A 13296-nucleotide genomic window follows, 5' to 3' on the forward strand; every position below is an offset into this window, starting at 1 on the left:
ACTTAAGTGTTTATAATTCATCAAAAAACAAACTTTTTAGTTTCTCATTTCTCCCAATTCATCACTGAAAGCACATAAACTATACCAATGTATCTTGAGGACAGGTTAGAACTACTCACTAACCCAGTTAAAGTCACTTTATCTGTAAAACTTTCATTTACCTCAAATATGCAAAAGTAACCATTAAATCGATCTGTATCTACTTGTTCCTTGCAAAACTGACTTAAGATCTTGACCTTACTCAAAAATTCTTCAATGGAGGACTTCCACTTCCAGTTAGAATACAGAAGTTCACAAAGACCATAACAATGACAAAACACTAGATAAACTTAAAATCCTATTCTTTCTTTAAAGTCACTGAAGACCTCTGGGTACAAGTAAGTTTAAATGAACTGAATTCCAGAGAGGGACCAGCCTTCTCCAAGTGACCACAGATTGCTATTGCTTTCAACCCTCAGTGGCATTTACATTGCTTGAAGCACAAGTGAAGAGAGAAAAAAGCTGTTATAGGCAAAGAATCTTTGCGGAAACACAGAGAAACCAAACTATTAATGCCTGAGTATGGGCAGACTAGATCTGGAGGACCTCAAAGAGAAGACAAGTCCTTGCTCCCACCAATTATCCTCCAGGGGACTTTTGCAGAATTTCTAGTGATGCAGAAACTTGGCCTGAAATCAGAAACTTACATTCTCACAGCACTTAGATCCCAAGGCCCTGTCTGAAAGGAGTTCAATCCTACCCTTAAAACTGAGGTGAGCTGAAATTTACAAATCATCTAGACTGAAGGATAGAGAAAAAGGAAAAGCAAAAGAAGTGTCAGAGACCTATGGCACACATCAGATGATTTAACATACTAGCAGCTGCACCTCCAAAAAGGTAGGAGAAAGAAAGGAGAAACATTTGAAGAGAAACTGAACAAAAATATTCCAAAAATGAAAGATTTTAATCCACAGATCCAAGAAGCTCAGCAAACACCAAGCAGAAAATCATACCTAGGTACATGAAGACGAGACAGCTGAAAAAAAGATCAAGAGAAAAACCTTATAAGCAAGGAAGAAAAAAAGACACATGAGACTACAGAGAAAACTATGAGAACAGACTAACTACTCATTGGAAACACTGTAAAACAGAAGACAATGAATGACATCCATCATAAAGCATTTAAAGAGTCAACATAATGTTCTAGATCTACCAAAAGAAGCCTTCAAAGCTAAAGACATTTTCAGACATCTGAAAGAATTCATACTTCATAAAAAATACTACTTCCTTAGACTGAAACAAGACAAGGATATTAGTTCTCACCACCTTTACTTACAGTAATTATACTAGAGGATCTGCCAAGGACATCAGGCAATAAAAAGAAATAAAAGACATCCAGATTGAAAAGAAGTAAAAAAAAAAATCTCCATTTGTAGATGACATGATCTTGTATACAGTTGGCCCCCAGTTCTGAGGGAGGCTGGTTCCAGAACTCCCCAGAGATACTAAACTCTGTGGATACAGAACTAAAAATCCTAAGAAATCCACTAAAAAAACTATTGGAATAAATGAGTTTGGCAAGATTGCAGGATCCAAGATCAACACACAGCAAAATAACTGTAATCCTGCACACTAGGAACAAACGTCAAAAATGAAATTCAGAAGACAACTCTATTTACAACAGCATCAACAAGAATAAAACACTTAACATACGGTAGATAGCTAGTGGGAAGCAGCCGCATAGCACAGGGAGATCAGCTCAGTGCTTTGTGACCGCCTGGAGGGGTGGGATAGGGAGGGTGGGAGGGAGGGAGATGCAAGAGGGAAGAGATGTGGGAACATACGTATAACTGATTCACTTTGTTATAAAGCAGAAACTAACACATCATTGTAAAGCAATTATACTCAAAGATGTAAAAAAAAAAAAAAACTGAACCAAAAAATTGTAAGGCTTTTACACAGAAAATTATACAACTGTTGGAAAAAAATTAAAGCCAACCTAAAAAAAAAAGAAAAAAAAAGGGTAAATATTCCACAGTTTCATACTAGAAGACTTAATATAGGTGAGACAGCAATACTCCCCAAAAGTGATCTGCAGAGTCAACACAATCCCTATCAACGCCCCACTTGGGATTTTTGTAAAAATTGAGAAGCTGATCGTACAATTCATATAGAAATGCAAGGGACCCTAAAATAACTCAAAGTATCTTGAAAAATAGAAACAAATGGGGACCCATACTTCCCAATTTCAAAACTTACTACAAAGCTACAGTAATCAGCATAAAGCTAAACATACCAATCAACTGAACAGAATTCAAGGTTCAGTAATACCTGCCCACTTTTATATCAATTGATTTTTTTTTTCTTTTCTTTTCTTTTTTTTTTTTTAAGGCAGTGCCATGCAGCATTTGGGATCCTAGTTCCCTGACCAGAGATCAAACCTGTGCCCCCTGCACTGGAAGCAAGGAGTCTTAACCAATGGACCACCAGGGAAGTCCCTCAATTGATTTTCAATTGAATTCAATTCAAGGGTGCCAAGACAATAAATTCAGTGGGGAAAGAATGGGCTTATGAACATCCACAACTTATTCAATACAAACACTTGCACACAAATGTTCATAGCAACATTATTTCTAATAGTCAAAAAGCAGAAACAACCTTAATGTTTACCAAGTAATAAATGGATAAATAAAATGTAGTATATCTAAACAGAATATTATTCAGTAATAAAAGGAATTATGTACAGATACATGCTACAACATGAACCTTGAAAACATTATGCTAAGTAAAGCACAAAAGACCACATACTGTATGATCCCATTTAATGTCCAAAAAAGGCAAATCCAGAGACAAAAGAGAGACTGGTGGTTGCATATCAGTGGGTGGGGTTGAATACTGGCTGGCGAAAATGGGGAGTGACTAGTAGAGGACACAGGGTTTCTTTCTGGAGTGCTGAAACGTCCTTAAAATGACTGTGGTCATGACTATACAATTTGGTGAATATATTAAAAATCACTAAACTGAACACTTTGCAAGGGTGAATTATATAGCAGTGAATTACATCTTATTTTTTTAAAGTTCTAAAAAAATACTAAAGGAAGTTCTTCAGACTAATAGGAAATGAACTAGTACGAAAATGGATTCAGGGGACTTCCCTAGTAGTCCAGTGGTAAAGAATCTGTCTTCTAACGCAGGAGATGCAGGTTTGATCCCTGCTCTGGGAACTAATATCCCACATGCCTTGGGGCAACTAAGCCCGCGTGCCACAACTACTAAGCTCACACGCCTCAACTAGAGAACCCACATGCCACAACTAGAAGAGAGAAAACCCACACACCACAACTAGAGAGAAGCCTTGTGCGCCACAACGAAGAGCCCCTGCAGCACAACGAAAGATCCCACAGGCCTCAACAAAGATCCCACATGCCACAACTAAGACCCAACACAGCCAAAAAAAAATAAATTAATTAAATAAATAAATAAATATATTTTTAAGTAGCAAGCTAAGTTAAAAAAAAAAAGAAAGAAAATGGATCCAGGAATGAATGAGAAGACCCATGAAAAATAAACGTGAGTAAATATAAAAGGCTTTTTCTTACATTTATTTAAATGACTACTGACTGATTAAAGCAAATAAAAACATTTGGGGGGGTTTATAACATATCTAAGGACATGAACAACAAGGACATTAGCTGATCATGAACTGCTATAATATTAATTTAATTCTACTTGATAAATTAAGAATGCACATCATTATCTCTACAACCACTGCTAAAGAATGAATTGTGTCCCCTCCCAAATTCATACACTGAAGCCCTAACCCCCTTGTGACTGTACATGGAGATAGGGTCTTGAAGAAGTAATTAAGGTTAAATGAGGTCATAAAGGTGGGCAGTCTCTCTCTTCTCTACGTGAGAACACAGCTAGAAGGCAGCTGTCTACAACCCAGGGTACTACAGCCCAGGATAAGACCTCCCAACAAAACTGAACCCTACCAAAAACATTACTTGGACTTTCCAGCCTCCAGAAATGTGAGAAAATAAATTTTTATTAAGTCACCCAGTCTATGATATTTTGCTATGTCGACCTGAGCAGACTAGTAAAAACACTTAAAAAAAAAAAATTTACAGAGGCAAAGCTAAAAAACCAATAGGCCACAGGATGGAATTTTAAAAACGTAATCTAGGACCTCCCTGGTGGTGCAGTAGTTAAGAATCCGCCTGCCAAAGCAGGGGACACGTGTTCGATCCCTGGTCCGGGAAGATCCCACATGCCGTGGAGCAACTAGACCCACGCGCCACAACTACTGAAGCCCACGCACCTAGAGTCCATGCTCCACAACAAGAGAAGCCAACGCGATGAGAAGCCCACGCACTGCAACAAAGAGTAGCCCCCGCTCACCACAACTAGAGAAAGCCCATGTGCAGCAACAAAGACCCAATGCAGCCAAAAAATAAATAAATAAAATAATTTTTCAAGAAAAGAAAACGTAATCCAAATGAAAACAGGGAAGGATAATGAAAGAATAGATGACAGAAAATACCAAGATGAAATGCTTTAAGCACAGCCACATCAGTAATAATATTAAATGGACGTGAGCAAAACAGTCCAATTAAAAGTCTAGGGTGGACAAAGAAAAAGGTTCCGACTATAAGCTATTTAAAAGAACCACAATTTCAATCGAAAGACATAGACAGACTGAAAATAAAAGGAGGGAAAAAGATAAAACCATGCAAATAGAAAATCAGATGAATGCCAATGTGGCTTAATAATATGACTAAAAGTAGACTTTAAGTACCATCAGAGATAATGAGGGTCATTATAAAAATTTTATGAGCTCAATTCACCAAAAGGACATAACAATCCTAAATGTATATGTACCTTATCATATAGCTTGAAAATATGTGAAGCAAAAATTTATAATACTAAAAAGACAGAAAAATCCACAACTATAGAGGGAGATTTTAAAACACCTTTCTCGGTAACTGATAGGAGAGACACCGCCCCCCCCCAAAAAAATCAGTAAGGAGATAGAAGAATTGAACAATGAATTAAACTTACCTGATAAGATCTTATAGCACACTACAACCAACAACTGCATAAGTATACTTGAAGTATTAATCAAAACAGACCATATGCTAGACAATACAGCACAGTCATGATATATTTCTATTTCAAAGGTTTTAAGTCACATGTTCTCTGACAAAAATAGGACCAAACCACAAATTAATAACAATTTCAACACAACAAATCATAATTTGTAGAATGCACCTAAAACAGTGCTAAGTGGGATTTTATAGCTTGAAATAAAAGGTCTAAAATAAATTATCTTAGGGATTGATAAACTTTTTGTAAAGGGCTAAGTAGCAAAACTTTTAGGCTTTAAAGTCTGAACAATCTTTACTCAACTCTACCACTGTAGCATAAAAGAAGCCACAAGACAATACATAAACAAGTGAGCATAGCTGTGTTCTAACAAATGGACACTGAAATTTGAATTTTATATGATTTTCACATATGAAAAAATATTACTTTTCTTTTATTTGTTTCCCCCCCCCACAAACACTTAAAAATATAAAAACCATACTTAGTCTGCAGGCCATAACAACAAAAAAAAGGCAGGCTAGGTATGGTCCACAGGTCTTGATCTGCCAACCCCTGAACTGAAACAGGCAAATTAAAACAAAAGCAAGTGCCAAAACAATCCTGAGGGAAAAAAAAAAGAGCTGGAGGAATCAGACTTCCTGACTTCAGACTATGCTACAAAGCTACACTAATCAAGACAATAGGTACTGGCACAAAAACAGAAATATAGATCAATGGAACAGAATAGAAAGCCCAGATATAAACCCACGCACCTATGGTCAACTAATCTATGACAAAGGAGGCAAGAATATACAATGGAGAAAAAACAGTCTCTTCAATAAGCAGTGTTTGGAAAACTGGACAGCTACATGTAAAAGAATGAAATTAGAACACTCCTTAACACCATACACAATAATAAACTCAAAATGGATTAAAGACCTAAATGTAAAGCCAGACACTATAAAACTCTTAGAGGAAAACATAGGCAGAACCCTGTATGACATAAATTATAGCAAGATCCTTTTTGACCCACCTCCTAGAAAAAGGGAAATAAAAACAAACAAATGGGACCTAATGAAACTTAAAAGCTTTTGCACAGCAAAGGAAACCATAACCAAGATGAAAAGACAATCTCAGAATGGGAGAAAATATTTGCAAACAAAGCAACTGACAAAGGATTAATCTCCAAAATATACAAGCAGCTCAGGCAGCTCAGTATCAAAAAAACAAACAACCCAATCCAAAAATGGGCAGAAGACCTAAACAGACATTTCTCCAGAGAAGATACACAGATTGCTAACAAACACATGAAAGGATGCTCAACATCACGAATCATTAGAGAAATGCAAATCAAAACTACAATGAGCTATCACCTCACACCAGTCAGAATGGGCATCATCAGAAAATCTACAAACAACAAATGCTGGAGAGGGTGTGGAGAAAAGGAACCCTCTTGCACTGTTGGTGGGAATCTAAATTGATAGAGCCACTATGGGGAACAGCATGGAGGTTCCTTAAAAAACTAAAAATAGAATTACCATATGACCCAGTAATCCCACTACTGGGTACCCAGAGAAAACCATAATTCAAAAAGACACATGCACCCCAATGTTCACTGCAGCACTATTTACAATAACCAGGTCACAGAAGCAACCTAAATGTCCACTGACAGACCAATGGATAAAGAAAATGTGGTACATATATACAATTGAATATTACTCAGCCATAAAAAGGAATGAACGTGGGTCATTTGTAGAGATGTGGATGGACCTAAAGACTATCATACAGAGTAAAGTAAGTCAGGAAGAGAAACAAATATTGTATATTAATGCATATATGTGGAATCTAGAAAAATGGTTCAGATGAACTAGTTTGCAAGGCAGAAATAGAGATACGGATGCAGAGAACAAACGTATGGACACCAAGGGGGGAAAGCAGGGGAGGGGGTATGAATTGGGAGATTGGGATTCACATATACGCACTAATATGCATAAAACGGATAATTATTAAGAACCTGCTGTATAAAAAAATAAAATAAAATTCAAAAAAAGAAAATCATGAAAGGAAATCAGATCAGTGGTTACCAGTGTCAGGGAGACAGGGGATGAAGGGCAGGGGAAGTGAATGAAGGGGATCAAAAGGTACAAACTTTCAGTTATAAGATAAATAAGTGCTGGGGATACACAAGATGATGACTCTAGCTAACACTACAGCATGGTATATCTGAAAGTTGCTAAGGTAGTAATTCCTAAAAGTTCTCAAGAAAAGGAAAAAAAATGGGATTATCTATACAAAAAGATGAATGTTAACTAAATTTATTGTGGCAATCATTTCACAGTATATGTCTGTCAAGTCATCATGTCGTGTAACGAACTTATACAGAGCTGTATATCAATTACATCTCAATAAAAATGAGAAATAATAGAAAAAAAAGCAAGCAAAAAGAAGGAAACAATGCTAAGAGGAAAAAATTTAATGAAATAGAGAACAACAGAGAAACTGAATTTATGATTTGAAACCTGCCAGCAAAGAAAACTACATGGCTTCCCTCAAGTCTAGCAAAGACATAATGAAAAAAAAACCTATCTTGCACAAACTCAGAATATACAGGATAATCCAACACTTTTTGTTTTATGAAGAAAGCAAAACCCTGGAACTAAAGTATCTGAAATAAAAATATCCTTCATGAATTCAGATGTAAAAAAACTCAATGAAGTACCAGTAAACTGAATCCAATATTAAAAATGTTATGACAACCAAGTAGTATTTCCCAGGAATGCAAAACTGTTACAGCATTTCCAGCTCTCACTCCCATATAGCCCCCACTCATGGTAAAAAAAAAAAAAAAAGAAAAAAATCAAATTAACAAAATGAAGGGAGAAAAACAACATCTCAGCAGATAGAAAAACAACATTTGATACAATTCAATACTCATTCTTAACCACACTTAGAAAATTAGGACTGGAAGGAAAGTTCTCAGTGTGACCTAAAGCCAACAGCATAATACCCATTAAGAAATACTGAACGATTTTCTCTAAGGTCAGGAGACATGAATGACCATTCTCAAAATTTAGTTTCAACACAGAACTGCAAGTCCGAACAGTGCAGTAAGGTAAGAAAGAGAGAGAATAATAATAAAGACTTACAGGAGAAGTAAAACTAACTTTGTTCACAGACACCATAATTGTGTATGTAGAAAATCCTAAACACTACAAACTAGTAAGTGAATTAAATAAGCAAGGTCATCAAATACAAGATCAAGGTACAAAAATCAACTGTATTTCTATGTACTATGGGAAGTTGGAAGCTTACACTACCAAAGATTATAGCGTCATCAAGACTGTATGGTGGGCTTCCCTGGTGGCGCAGTGGTTAAGAATCCACCTACCAATGCAGGGAACACGGGTTCAAGCCCTGGTCCAGGAAGATCCCACATGCTGCAGAGCACCTAAGCCCATGGGCCACAAATACTGAGCCTGCGCTCTAGAGCCCACAAGCTACAACTACTGAGCCTGCGTGCCTAGAGCCCACGTCTGCAACAAGAGAAGCCACTGTAATGAAAAGCCCACGCACTGCAAGGAAGAGTAGCCCCCGCTCGCCACAACTAGAGAAAGCCCGCTCACAGCAACGAAGACCCAAGGCAGCAATAAATTAAATAAATAAATAAATAAATGGCTGCATGGTATTGGCAAAAGAATAGACAAAAAAATGGAACAAAAATAGTCCAAAAATAGACCCACCCATATATATATATATATATAATCACCTCATTTTCCAAGACACCAGTGCATTTTAATGGGGAAAATAAAGCCTTTTGAATATTATGTTAGACCACGTAAATATGTGCCTGGAAAAATATGAGCCTTGACCCCCAACTTCATGCCATACACAAAAAGTAAGCCAAGATGGGCTAGATTTCAATGTGAAAGCTAAAACAGCTTCCCCCTTTCAAAAATATCACTTAATTGGAGAAAATACCTATTTCCTTATCTTTCTTTTTAATGGCTTTATTGTGTAAGTTACATAACATAAATCCCACCAGTTTTAAGTGACAACTCAATTATTTTTACTAAATTTATAGTTTTGCCATCACCACAATCCAGTTTTCCTTTACCTCGTTTTTTTGTTTGTTTGGCCACAACGCATGGCTTGCAGAATCTTAGTTCCCTGATCAGGCATTGAACCCAGGTCCTCAGCAATGAAAGCGCATAGTCCTAACCACTGGACCGCCAGGGAATTCCCTCTTTTACCTGTTTTTAAAGGTTAGGCAAACCAAGCCCTCTCATTTCCCTTTCCCTATTATCTCACTTTTTATGTATATTTATGTATAAATGTCATTCTCCATCAAGTAATTTAGGATTCACACTTAATGATAGTTCTTTCATTATCTTCGTATTTCACGGTGTGAACTTCTAAAATGCAGAAAGTAATCTCTACCTTTTTCTCATTTAGCCATATGACTTGAATTATGCTTGCAATATAGCTGAGAACCTTGTGAAGCTAAATCTTGGCTGCTACCAAAATAACTGCTTTCACATCTTCCTGAAATATTAAACTTGCTAAGTTACAAAAGTTATTTCCAAAGAGTCTCTCTCTCCTTATCGTCCAATAAAAACTTTATACACAAAGCATGAATTTTTTTTCCTTGGCAGGAAGATTTTGCAAACAATCCTGAAATTTTATACTTTTAAGAAGTCGCTATACAAAAAAATTAGGTGCAAGGTTATCTAACCAAAAATATGGGCAAAACCACTGATTTGTACACATCAATTAATTTAAAGGATTACATTTTTGTTGGCATACACAACCTATGCAACAAATAAGTATGACATGACAGTCACTGTGAAACAAACTAAAAAAGCTTTAAGTGCTATGGATAAACAAACTCATTCAGGCAACATTTACTGAGTTCTGACAATGTGCCAGACACATTTTTGGGGGCACAGGGATTTACCAAAATAAATAAAGCACAGTCCCTACATTCAAGGAATTCACAGATCAATGCAGGAGACAGACAAATAGACAATATAATGTTTCTTAATTTAACAGATACTAAGATATGTACAGGGACTTCCCTGGTGGCGCAGTGGTTAAGAATCCACCTGACCAAAAAAAAAAAAAAGAATCCGCCTGACAATGCAGGGGACACGGGTTTGATCCCTGGTCCGGGAAGATCCCACATGCTGCGGAGTAACTAAGCCCGTGTGCCACAACTACCGAGCCTGCACTCTAGAGCCCATCGCCCACAACTGCCGAAGCCCGCAGGCCTAGGGCCTGTGCTCCGCAACAGAAGAAGCCACCACAATGAGAAGCCCGTACACCACAACGAAGAGTACGCCCCCTCGCCGCAACTAGAGAAAGCCCACGTATGACAACGAAGATGCAATGCAGCCAAAAAAATTAATAAAATTAAAATAAACAAACTATTTAAAAAAGAGATACATACAGACGCACATTAGGAAAAGCCATAACGTAATGCCTTCCATGAAACTGGTAATTAGAGTAATAGAAAAAAGAAATCCACTGGAAAAGATAATGTAGAGTGGAAAACAAAAGAGCTCTTGGAAACTGAAATCGGACACCTGCAATAAACACATCAGTAAGTTAGAAGCTAAATCAAGGAAATCTCACATAACGTACAGCAAAAAGATAATGACAAGAAATAAAAGACTGATTATATAAGATAACCAATCCAGTAGATGGAACACCCAACTATCAAGAGTTTTCTTAGAAAAGAGAAAACAGGACTTCCCTGGTGGCGCAGTAGTTAAGAATATGCCTGCCAGTGCAGGGGACACAGGCTCAAGTCCTGGTCCAGGCAGATCCCACAAGCTGTGGAGCAACTAAACCCGTGCGCCACAACTACTGAGCCTGCGCTCCCGAGCCCACGGGCCTTAAAAAAAAAAAAAGAAAAAAAAATTTTTTTAATAAAAAGAGAAAAAGAAAGTGAAAAAATTAACAGAGAAATAATACTTAAATGTTCCTAGGGCCAAAGAATATGAACTTCTTGTTTTGAAAAAACGTATTTTCTCACAATGATGAGAACAACCATACCACGGCTCATCATTGTGAAATTTCATAAGAGAGATCAACAAAAAAATCTTAAGAGCCTTCAAGCCACCAGGAATCAAATTTCTCAACAGCAAACTGGAACCCGACAACACATTTTCAGCATGGAACTCTACACTCAACCAAAAAAATTATGAAAGTATGAGGGTATAATAAAGCTATTTTTCAACATGCAAGAAGAAAATTGTTGAGAGGGGTGAAGAAGGGGATTACTACCTTCCTCAGAAGTGATTTTATTTAAACATTCTAAAATTCTATGTCCCATACATCCTTTCTGAAGAAATTACTGAAAATGTACTTGAAAAATGCAAATTAAAACCAGAATGATCCCACTTTCACCACTTCTATTTAACACAGTACTGAAAATTGTAACTAAAGCAATTAGGTAAGAAAAAAATAGTATCAATTCAAATTGGAAAGGAAAAAATAAAAGTATCTCTGTCACAGATGACATGATCTTATATGTAGGAAACTCTGAATAATACACACACACACACGCACACACACACAGAGTTAGTTAATAAATTCAGCAAAGCTGCACGATACAAAATCAATATAAAGGATTAGCTTTATTTCCATACACTGTGCAATACACAATACAAAATAGCAATTTCCTTTTCAAAACCAAAATAAGGATGAAACTAACAACCGGTTCTTTGAAAAGATAAAATTGACAACCCTTTACCCAAACTCATCAATAAAAAAAAGAGGACCCAAAAATATCAAAAATAAAAAAAAGAGAAGTAACAACCGACACCACAGAAACATAAATGATTATAAAGAGATTACACCACAGAATTATATGCCAATAAAATGGGCAACCTAGAGGAACTGGATAAATTCCTAGAAATAATCACCTAGTACAATCTCCCAAGACTGAATCAGAAAGAAATACAAAATATAAACAGGCCGATTACAGTAAGTTCCCTACATACGAACCTTCAAGTTACGAAATTTCAAAGATGCGAATGTGCATTCCATCACCGTCAGGCATGAGTGAAATTGTAGCTTGCCCTCCACCTCCTATTGCTGAAGATCCTTCAGCTCTACTATATCCCACACCTCCCCTCCCACCTCTAGTCAGTAACTCTTCTTGCCTGTTCACTTGATGCCAGCCCCTGTACACCAGCTGTTGTACTATACTGCTGTACTTTTCAAGGTACTGGACAGTAAGACTATAAATATTATCTTTATTTTTTGTGTTTGCTTGTTCTTTATGTATTATTTGTGTGAAAAGTATTATAAAACTATTACAGTACAGTACTATATAGCAAATTGTGTTAGTCAGGTACCTAGACTAACTTCGTTGGACTTACAAACAAACTGAATGTACGAACACACTCTCAGAACAGAACTCATTCATATGTAGGGGACATACAGTACAAATAATAAAATTGAAACAGTAATTTATAAGACTCCCAAGAAACAAAAGTCCAGGACCAGATGGCTTCAAAGGTGAATTCTACCAAACACTTAGACAATTAACACCTATTCTTCTCAAAATATTCCAAAACATCGAAGAGGAAAGAATGCTTCCGAACTTCTATTAGGCCAGCATCACCGTGATACCAAAATCAAAGACATCACCCCCTCGCAAAAACAATTACAGGCCAATGTCACAGATGAACATAAATGTAAAAATCCTCAACAAAATACAAGCAAAACATATTCAACAATGCATTAGAAGGATCATAGGGACTTCCCTGGTAGCCCAGTGGTTAAGACTCAGTGCTCCCAATGCAGGAGGCCCAGGTTCGATCCCTGGTCAGGGAACTGGATCCCGCATGCTGCAACTAAGAGCCCACATGCCACAACTAAAAGATCCTGCATGCTGCAACTAAAGATCCCTCCTGCCAAAACTAAGACCCAGCTCACCCAAATAAATAAGTAAATACAAAACGATCACAAACCTTGATAAAGTGGGGTTTAACCCAGCAATGCAAAGATGGTTCAATATCTGCAAATCAATCTGGTAATGGTAATACCACATTAACAAGTTGAAGAATAAAAATCATGTCATCTCAATAAATGCAGAAAAAGCTTTTGACAAAATTCAGAATCCATTTATGATAAAAAAAACTATCAACAAAGTAGGTACAGAGGGAACATACCTCAACATAATAAAGGTCATACAACAAACATATAGCCAACACCATACTCAAT

At 36.8% G+C, this 13296-nt stretch overlaps 1 protein-coding gene across 15 annotated transcripts in view; it reads right to left on the bottom strand.

The window, feature by feature from the left end:
- The window catches only part of MGA (MAX dimerization protein MGA), a 155675-nt gene that overhangs the window by 62046 nt on the left and 80333 nt on the right, over window positions 1-13296 (bottom strand). The gene's annotated exons all lie outside the window — the stretch shown is intronic.

Source organism: Delphinapterus leucas, chromosome 2, assembly GCF_059928025.1.
Source record: "Delphinapterus leucas isolate spDelLeu-1000000601 "Yukka" chromosome 2, BTC_Dleu_Yukka2, whole genome shotgun sequence".
Classification (NCBI taxonomy): Eukaryota; Metazoa; Chordata; class Mammalia; order Artiodactyla; family Monodontidae; genus Delphinapterus; species Delphinapterus leucas.